Source organism: Scyliorhinus canicula, chromosome 15 (genome assembly GCF_902713615.1).
Source record: "Scyliorhinus canicula chromosome 15, sScyCan1.1, whole genome shotgun sequence".
Taxonomy (NCBI): domain Eukaryota; kingdom Metazoa; phylum Chordata; class Chondrichthyes; order Carcharhiniformes; family Scyliorhinidae; genus Scyliorhinus; species Scyliorhinus canicula.
In genome coordinates, this window is record NC_052160.1 from 138,326,266 (window position 1) to 138,336,362 (window position 10,097).

The following is a 10,097-nucleotide window of genomic DNA, read 5'->3' on the forward strand; positions in this document are numbered from 1 at the left end:
CATCTGACCAAGGTGTGGATGAATTTTTTTTTTTGAGTGGTGGACGACAGCTGAGCGCCCTGTTCTCAGGGGCTGGCTAATCGTACTCATGTTCTGGGAGTGTCCCAAGCTGTTAAGCTTTTGAGTCTCTTTCTTCAACACCATGTCAAAGATTCTTAATGTTAATCTAAGCTGATGGCCATTTTCGGGGTCTCAGACTCGTCGGCACTGAAATGAAATGAAATGAAAATCGCTTATTGTCACGAGTAGGCTTCAATGAAGTTACTGTGAAAAGCCCCTAGTCGCCACATTCCGGCGCCTGTCCGGGGAGACTGGTACGGGAATCGAACCGTGCTGCTGGTCTGCTTGGTCTGCTTTAAAAGCCAGCGATTTAGCCCAGTGAGCTAAACCAGCGCCTGCAGACGGGCAAGAAGGCGGACGTCCTCGTCTTTGCCTCATTGTGGCCCAGAGGAGAATTCTGCTTGGGTGGCGTTCTCCTACTCCGCCCAGTGCCTCGGCCTGGTTGGCTGACCTTATGGAATTTTAATCAAGGTTTTAGTCTATTGTTGGAGGGTTAAGTTCGGATGTGTCCTTAACTGTTGACTATTTTCTTTTTCTATTGTAATCTGAAACATCCGTTTTATTTATATTGTTATCAATGAAAAAGTTTCCAATAATATTTTTTTTAAATCAGAGCAACATGCAAATGCTGATGCTTTGGCAAGATTGCCGTTCTAAGTCAAGCAAGAACCTGAAGAAAATGTTGTCTACATCCTGTATTTCTCACTCATGGATAATGTACCTGTGACTTTGTGTCATGTTCAGAGATGCGCAAGAACCGATCCAGTGATGGGGAAGGTGATTGGAGTTGGTCCAAAAAAGGAACGATGACAGACATTCGCTGGAAAAATCCAGACCTCAAGCCCCACATCACACAAAGACTTGAGTTGACAGTGCAGAATGACCTTTACTATGGAGAATCTGAGTGATTAGTCCTCCGTGCTTGTGTAATAAAGTCTTTGACCAACTACATGAGGGACATCCTGGTGTGTTGAGGATGCAGGAACTGGCATGCAGTTATTTTTAGTGGCCAGGATTGGATGCTCAAATTGAAGCGAAAGTGGGGCAATGTCAGAACCTGTGCACAAATGCTTCACAGCTCCAGGGTCCCAGGTTCGATTCCAGCTTGGGTCACTGTCTGTGCGGAGTCTGCACATCCTCCCCGTGTGTGCGTTGGTTTCCTCTGGGTGCTCCGGTTTCCTCCCACAGTCCAAAGATGTGCAGGTTAGGTGGATTGGCCATGATAAATTGCCCTTAGTGTCCAAAATTGCCCTTAGTGTTGGGTGGGGTTACTGGGTTATGGGGATAGGGTGGAGGTGTTGACCTTGGGTAGGGTGCTCTTTCCAAGAGCCGGTGCAGACTCGATGGGCCGAATGGCCTCCTTCTGCACTGTAAATTCTATGATAAAACTAAGAAACATTCCACCACTGGAACCATCACATCCGTGGGAATGGCCGACACAGCCATGGCAGTGAATACACACAAACCTCCCTCAACTACACAGTTGAGGGGCACATGTTCCTAGTGATTATGGATGTGGACTCTAAATGGCCGGAAGTAGTAATTATGAAATCTACAATGACAGAACAAACTATTGAGATGTTTGACAAAATATTTGCAAGATTTTGTACACGGGAGCAGGTGGTACATGTCAGTGGTCCTCAGTTCACTTCTAAAGAGTTTGAGGACTACTTAAGAGGGAATGTTATACAGAGTTTAAAGTCAGCTCCATACCATCCTGCAACAAATGGATTGACAGAACGATTTGCACATTCGTTTAAATATTCTGATGGAACCATCAATTCACTAGACACGTGCTTTAAGATATGAACAGTGGTTTTAATCTACTTACTACAGAGCCAGCCTATTACCCGTTGAACTCTCGATGACCTGCAGGCTGGCTCTGGACAAGGGTATTTATACAGTAGTCCAGGGGAGGAGTTGTGGGCGGAGCCCTGTACAAACTCCTGAGCATTCCCAGAGCTACTCGCCCTAGTGGTCGAATAACGCTACTGCGCTTACAATGGTATTGGTAAATACAGTGTGAATTACTAAGTTACATTCACCACATATTCCATCAAGGTATTAAAGGACCATGATACATTGGCAAGAAGAGTGAACAAATTCTTAATGTCTTACTGGAGCACTGCACACACAACAAGCCAGAGTTCCCCAGCAATGCTGCTGTTCAAAAGGACACCGAGTACAAAGTTTAATTTGTTTTTTTATAAATGTATTTTATTACAAACACGTGCCAAAATAACAGTAACATACAACAACACATTCCACAATCTCTCAGTCCATGGTTTGTGCAATTTTTCCCCTTTACCCTCCCCGCCCCCCCCCCCCCCCCCCCCCCCTCCAATACCCTGCAATGAACAGTTCCTCAAACATTGTCAGGAACAGTCCCCATCATGTCTCAAAGCCCTTCCCCGGGCCCCTCAACTCAAATTTGACCTTTTCCATCTGGAGAAAGTCATCCAGGTCCCCAGCCAAGCCGCCACCCCCGGTGGTGTATCCGACCTCCAATTCAGCAAGATCCTTCGCCGGGCAGTCAGAGAGGCGAAGGCCACAACATCTGCTCCCTTCCCCTCCAGCAGCTCCAGCATTTCTGATACCCCAAAGTTCACCACTATTGGGTCCAACCTGACCTCCACTCCTACAATTTTAGATAATGTCCCAAACACCACTTCCCAGTATCTCTCCAGCCTCTCGCAACCCCAAAACATGTGTGCATGATTCGCTGGCCCTCGCCCACACTTCTCGCACTCATCGGCCACCTCTTGAAAGAACCAACGCTTCTTGCCTGGGTCACATATACCCTATGTAACACCTTGCACTGAATCAAGCTCATCCTCGTGCGAGAAGAGGTTGAATTCACCACATGAATCGCCTCACACAGTTTGATTTGTTGATACCACCTGACACTTAAGAGATTATAAGGCCATAAGAAACAGGAGTAGGCCATTCGGCCCCTCGAGACTGCTCCATCATTCAACAGATCATGGTTGATCGAAAGACATCCTTGTGTCCACTTTCCTGCCATTTCCTCGTTACCTTTGATCCCCTCACTGATCATGAATCTATCTATCTCAACCTTAAATATACACAAGGACTCTTTTGCTATTGCTCTCTGTGACAAGTAGGACTAAAGACTCTCAACCCTCTGAGAGAAACAAATTCCTTCTTATCTCAGCCTTAAATTGGTACCTCTTTCTTATGCCCTCTGGTCCCAGCCTCTTGAGATGAAACATCCTCTCAACATTTACCCTTCAAACCTCTTTAGAGTCCTATGTTTCAATGAGATCACCTCTCATTCTTCTAAATTCCATCAAGTAGAACCCCAACCTGTTTAACCTTTGTTCATAAAACAATCCTTCCATACTTAGGATCATCCTAGTGAACCTTCTCTGAACCAATAAAATAATATACTTCCTTAAATAAGGGGCCAAACTGCTCACATTACTCCAGATTTGGTCTCACCAGTACCTTGTACAGTTCCAGCAGGACTTCCTGATTCTTATACTCCAACCCCCTCAAAATAAGGGCCGACATTCCATTAACCTTCCTAATTACCTGTTGCTTCTGTGTGCTGGCTTTCTGTGTTTCATGCACAAGTACCCCCAAGTCCTGGTGTTGCAGCTTTCTGTAGTTTTTAGGATTGTTCTCACTGGAGTTCAGAAGAATGAGGGGGGATCTCATAGAGACTTATAAAATTCTAACAGGACTGGACAGGGTAGATGCAGGGAAGATGTTCCCAATGATGGATGTGTCCAGAACCAAGAGTCTGAGGATTCAGGGTAAACCATTTCGGACAGAGATGAGGAGACATTTTTTCACCCAAAGAGTGGTGAGCCTGTGGAATTCATTACCACAGGAAGTAGTTGATGCTAAAACATTGAATATATTCAAGAGGCGGTTGGATATAGCACTTGGGGAGAATGGGATCTAAGGCTTTGGGGAGAAAGCAGGATTAGGCTATTGAGTTGGATGATCAGCCATGATTGTGATGAATGGCGGAGCAGGCTTGAAGGGCCAAAAGGCCTCCTCCTGCTCCTATCTTCTACGTTTCAATGTTTTTTTGTAAACTGTTTGTATCCCTCTCACAACTTGCCTTTCCACCTATTTTTGTGTCATCCTCAAATTTGGCTACAATACATTTGCTTCCTTCCTCCAAGTCATTAATATATATTGTGAACAGTTACACTCCCAGCGCTGATCCCTGTGGAACTCCACTGGTTACAGGTGACTAACCTGAAAAATTAATTCTTATCCCCAAATGACAACAACAAGCACAGATTTCTAAGTGGGAACAAAACTCTAAAAGGTGAGTATTAACTCGAGGGGAGCGAGTGTTAGCAAGGAGCTACATCGTCAATGAGAAATGGGTATCTGCTGTCATCCTAGTAAAAACAGGTCCAATATCATTCAGCATACAGACAGGTGATGAAAGATTTTGGTGGCATCATACTGACCAACTACTAGCTTCACAAAGTGAAATTTTTGAAACTTCTGAAGAAGTATTTCCATCGGAAAACCTAAACAGTGATACTTCTGAGCAGAGACCAAACACAAGGACAAATTCAGATTCTGTTACTAAAGAGACAGACACTGCAGTAACTTCCCAGGAAGTACCACCTACTGAAGGAACAGAGGATGCTTCCAAGGTCTCGAGTAGCCATGTTCCAGAATGTCCAGATAGATCCAAAGGAATAGATGTCCACCTGAGAGGCTGTCTTATTAAGTTGTACATATGTGTTTTGAGATAAGTGGGTCTGTTGTAAAAATGTTAGGTTGCTGCTGTTTGTACTAAAGAAGTAAAGGGGGAGGGGTGATATGTATTACAGAATACATCCCTGCTGGTGGAATGTCACGTGATCTGTAGTGATGTCAGCAGGGTATTTTAGCACGGACTTCAGTTCTCCATCTTGGATGTATGAACAACCGGGCGACATGGTGCCACAGTGGTTAGCACTGCTGCTTCACAGTGCCAGAGACCCGGGTTTAATTCTGGTCTCGGGTGACTGTGTGAAGTTTTTGCATTCTGCGTGAGTTTCTTCCGGGTGCTCCGGTTTCCTCCCACAGTCCAAAGATGTGCAGGTTAGGTGGATTGGCCATGATAAATTGCCCCTAAGTGTCCAAAGGTTAGGTGGGGTTATGAGAATAGGGCATAGGGCGGCAGATTGGATCGAAGTAGGGTGCTGTTTCAGAGGGGCAGTGCAGACTCGATGGGCTGAATGGCCTCCTTCTGCACTGTAGGGATTCTATGATTCTATCTCCGAATGATACTTCTCACTGTGTTTGTAAGAACCCAGTGTGGGCACCTCCATGCTTTTTCTACACGTGGAAGACTCAAAGAAATAGCTCCCTCCAAGTCACTCACCATCCTGACTTCGAAATAGATCGGCGTTCCTTCACTGTCGCTGGGTCGAATCCCTGGAACTCCCTCCCTAACTGCACTGTGGGTGTACCTATCCCACATGGACTACAGCGGTTCAAGAAGGCAGCACACCACCACCTTCTCGAGGGTAATCAGGGATGAACAACAAAAAATAAATGCTAGCCGAGCAGGAAATGCCTATGTCGCATGAAAGAAATAAAAACAAACTTCAGGAGGGTTTAAAATCCTTAAAGCTGAATCAAATCAAAGGCAGGTGAAAAACATAGGTGATATCACTTTCATCATTCTGTGGAATGCAACCCGACAAGAACTGATCTTTTGGACTAAGCTGTAGTTACAGAGTACAGCTTGCATCATGCACACACAGGAACATGGCTAGAGCATCGTGCATTTATGTTGTTAAATAGTTTTCACTTGCCAGGCTGAGATATCACTAACGACACAATGAAGAGAAACAGGAATGATATTTCTGCACAAATGAAATACTTTAATTAATTTACAGGATGTGCTGACAATGTCATTATTTTATGACCCAACCCTATGCAACTGAGCAGCGTGTCACACCATTTTAGAGAGCAGCTAAGAGTCAACATCGATAGGTCAGGAGCCAGTCCAAGTAAGAGTGACTGATAACCTTCCCTAAAGGACATTCAGGCACGTGATAGAATCCATAGACCCTACAGTGCAGTAGTTAGCACTGTTGCTTCACAGCACCAGGGACCCAGGTTTGATCCCACCTTGGGTCACTGTCTGTGTGGAGTCTGCACGTTCTCCCCTTGTCTGCGTGGGTTTTCTCCGGGTGCTCCGGTTTCCTCCCACAGTCCAAAGATGTGCAGGATGTTAAGTGGATTGTCCACGCTAAACTTCCCCGTAGTGTTCAAACGTTAGGTGGAGTTGCTGGGTTACAGGTTAGGGTGGGGGTGTGGGCTTATGTGGGGTGCTCTTTCAGGGGCCGGTGTAGACTCGATGGGCAGAATGGCCTCCTTCTGCATTGTAAATTCTATGAAGGAAGCCATTTGGCCCATCGGGTCTGCACCAACCCTCCAAAAGAGCACTCTACCTATCCCCAATTGTATCCCCTGCAACCCCATCTAACCTGCACATCTTTGGGAAATAAGCAGTAATTTAGCGTGACCAATCCACCTAACCTGCACATCTTTGGGAAATAAGCAGTAATTTAGCGTGACCAATCCACCTAACCTGCACATCTTTGGGAAATAAGCAGTAATTTAGCGTGACCAATCCACCTAACCTGCACATCTTTGGACTGTGGGTGGAAACCGGAGCACCCGGAGGAAACCCACGCCCACACGGGGAGAATGTGCAAACTCCACATGCAGTCACTCAAGGCCAGAATCGAACCCGGGTCCTTGGTACTGTGAGGCAGCAGTGCTAACCACTGTGACAATGTTACCTTTAGCATATTATTTCATTTATTTTATTAAATTTAAATTCCCCAGCTGCTGTGGTGGGATTTGAAGACATACTCCTCATCATTATTCTCCAGTAACATTACCACAAAGTTGGTGTATTCGCTGTGGCACCTCTGGATGCCTCAAGCAGAGTGTATGCTGCGTCTTCAGGCGCACATGAGCCACCCTGACCATGTAAACTACCTTGTCCCTGGGTCTGGGAATAGGGTATACAGTTTGGGGATTGGGCAGACAAGGTCACCACTCTGCCACGGTGGTGCAAACAGCAGGTCGTGACGAATTTCTTGGCCATCATATACACACTCAATGTTGTGAACATATAATCTGCCAAAAACTGGCTCACATGCAAATTTGGGGCTTCAAATTTTGGCGCCCGTTCTCTTCAACACCATCTTATGCTGATTTATTGTTTAAATCAATAACATAAAACTAGAAATAACATCCAGTATATAACACATTGATGCAGAAATTCTGCACAACAGCTCCCGGTGGAAAATGCCGAGGGCAGGCAGCTTGCATCCAGCAAGAATCTGCCATTATTATCCAAATCCAGCAATAAATTCTCAAACCACTTGGCTTTGCCAGAATGCATTCAGTGACGCAACTCACCTGAAAATCGTGATAAAAGGTAGCAAACAATGGAGTATATACTTAATGTCAAGTTGATAAAAGCTTAGGGGTTGCGGCCAAGGAAAGGCCTTTTAAACTTTTGTGTAGCCTTCCTTCCCTCCCTCCATTTCAAACCAAGTGTGCAGAGAATCAACAATGATCTCTATTGTGAGACAGCGTGCAACATCACAGTAATCATTCACCCACAACGTTGTGGAGCCTGAGTAGGTTTGTTAGTTATTATAATGCTGACGGTACAAGGGGAAGCTTTAAATTATTCAGCAACTTTTCCAACAAAACAATACATTGTGCTTTCAAAACAAAAAAGGCATCATGCCTGATCATGAGTTGCCTGTTCAAAATGACAAGGGTTTTAAAATCACATTATAACAGGAGATTTATAACACTTGGGCTGCAGTTATGTTATCCCCTTCCTTCCTCTATCTCATAGGTTCACTGAGTGCATTGGAATTGTGCAAGGTATGTTATAGGGTGCCAGCAGCTGAGGATTTACAGGTGTATGCAGGTTAGAAATAGCACACAATGAAAATGCACCAAGGCACAAAACAAAAACCTGAAACAGGAACAAAAAAGGTTGCAAATGTCAGATTGATCGGCGTCTGAAAGGGAAAAGTGGAAAAAACTTGAGTGAAAAGTACAACCATGGTTCCCACATCATGTAGGATAATTACATCATTGCATAACAAATTTATATCTGGCCGAATAAGCAGCACATTCATTACTGACAGCAGAGGCCAAACCTTGTTCTCAAATACTAACTTCTTTGCTATTATCCAGAAATCATGGCATGTACAAACACAGATTAACATAAGAGCCACAATTCACAGGCCAGAGAACCTGTTAAGTTTGTTTTTGCCTACATGAAAATGACTACTAAATCCTTAAATAAGCCATTTAAACATTTCCAGGTGTACTCCTGTCTTTTCTAGAATGGATGTCTGGTTAAATTTATATTATGTTTCTGAGAGACAGGTTCAAGTTACAGAATCAGGCAGTGCCGTAAAGGCCCTTTGGCCCATCGAGTCTGCACCGGCACGTGAAAACCACCCGACCTACCTACTTAATCCCATTTGCCAGCACTTGACCCATTGCCTTGAATGTGCCAAGTGCTTATCTAGGTACCTTTTAAAAGATGTGAGGCAACCCGCCTCTCCCACCCTCCCAGACAGGGCATTCCAGACTGTCACCACCCTCTGGATAAAAAAAGATTTTCCTCACATCCCCCTAAAACTCCAGCCACCACCTTGAAGTTGTGCCGCCTTGTGACTGACCCTTCAACTCAGGGGGGGAAGAATTGGGGATATATATAAGGGGCTGGGGGAGTAGGGAGGCGAGCGGGTGGTGAAGTTCAAGGAGAAATGGGAAGCAGAGTTGGGAATGGAGATCAATTGGGGAGTATGGAGTGAGGCACTATGAAGGGTAAACGGGACCTCCTCTTGTGCAAGGATGAGCCGGATACAGTTTAAGGTGGTGCACAGGGTGCATATGACTCGGGCGAGAATCAGTGGGTTCTTTCAGGGGGTAGCAGATGAGTGTGAAAGGTGTGGGCGGGGGCCAGCGAATCATGCGCACATGTTTTGGAGTTGTGAAAAATTGGGAAGATTCTGGGCGGGAGTGTTCGCGGTCTTAGCCAGGATAGTGGAGGAGGGAGTGGGACACGGACCCTTTGGTGGCGATATTTGGGGTTTCAGAGAAGCCGGAGCTCATGGAGAGGAGGAAGGCCGATGCTGTGGCCTTCGCCTCTCTGACTGCACGGCGACAAATTTTGCTGGAGTGGCGGTCGGCATCGCCACCGGGGGTAGCAGCATGGTTGGCTGACCTGTATGACTTCCTGCGGTTAGAGAAGATAAAGTATGAGTTAAGGGGCTCAGCGGGGGGGGTTTGAGAAAAGGTGGGGGATGTTTGTGACCGTGTTTGAGGAGCTGTTCCTCACAGGGGGTGGGGGGGGGGGGGTGAAAAAGGAGAAAAATCTGTACAAACTGTATAGTTGATTGTTGGGAAGAATGTTTCCCGGGGTGTTTATTTGCTGTAACCTACTTTAATACAAGTTTGAATAAAATACGTTTTTTAAAAAACTGTCACAAGTAGGTTTCAAATGAAGTTACTGTGAAAAGCCCCTAGTCGCCACATTCCGGCACCTGTTCGGGGAGGCTGGTACGGGAATTGAACTGTGCTGCTGGCCTGCCTTGGTCTGCTTTAAAAGCCAGCTATTTAGCCCTGTGCTAAACCAGCCCCGTGCCTTCCAAATGGAGTTAGATTCTCGCCTTCAGAATATTCTCCAATAGTTTCCCTACCACTGACGTGAGACTCACTGGTCTCTAGTTCCCTGGCTTAACTCTACAAAATAGTAGTTCTCCATACCTCGCGCACCTCCCCCGTGGCCAGAGAGGAATTAAAAATTTGGGTCAGAGCCTCTGCAATCTCCTCCCTTCCCTCCCATAACAACCTGGGCCATAATTCAACAGACCTGCAGATTTGTTCACTTTAAAGCCTGCCAACACCTCCACTACCTTGTCACTCCCAATGTCAATTTGTTGAAGAATTTCGCAGTCTCTCTCCCCGAGTTCCATATCTGTTTCCTCATTGTTTTGGGT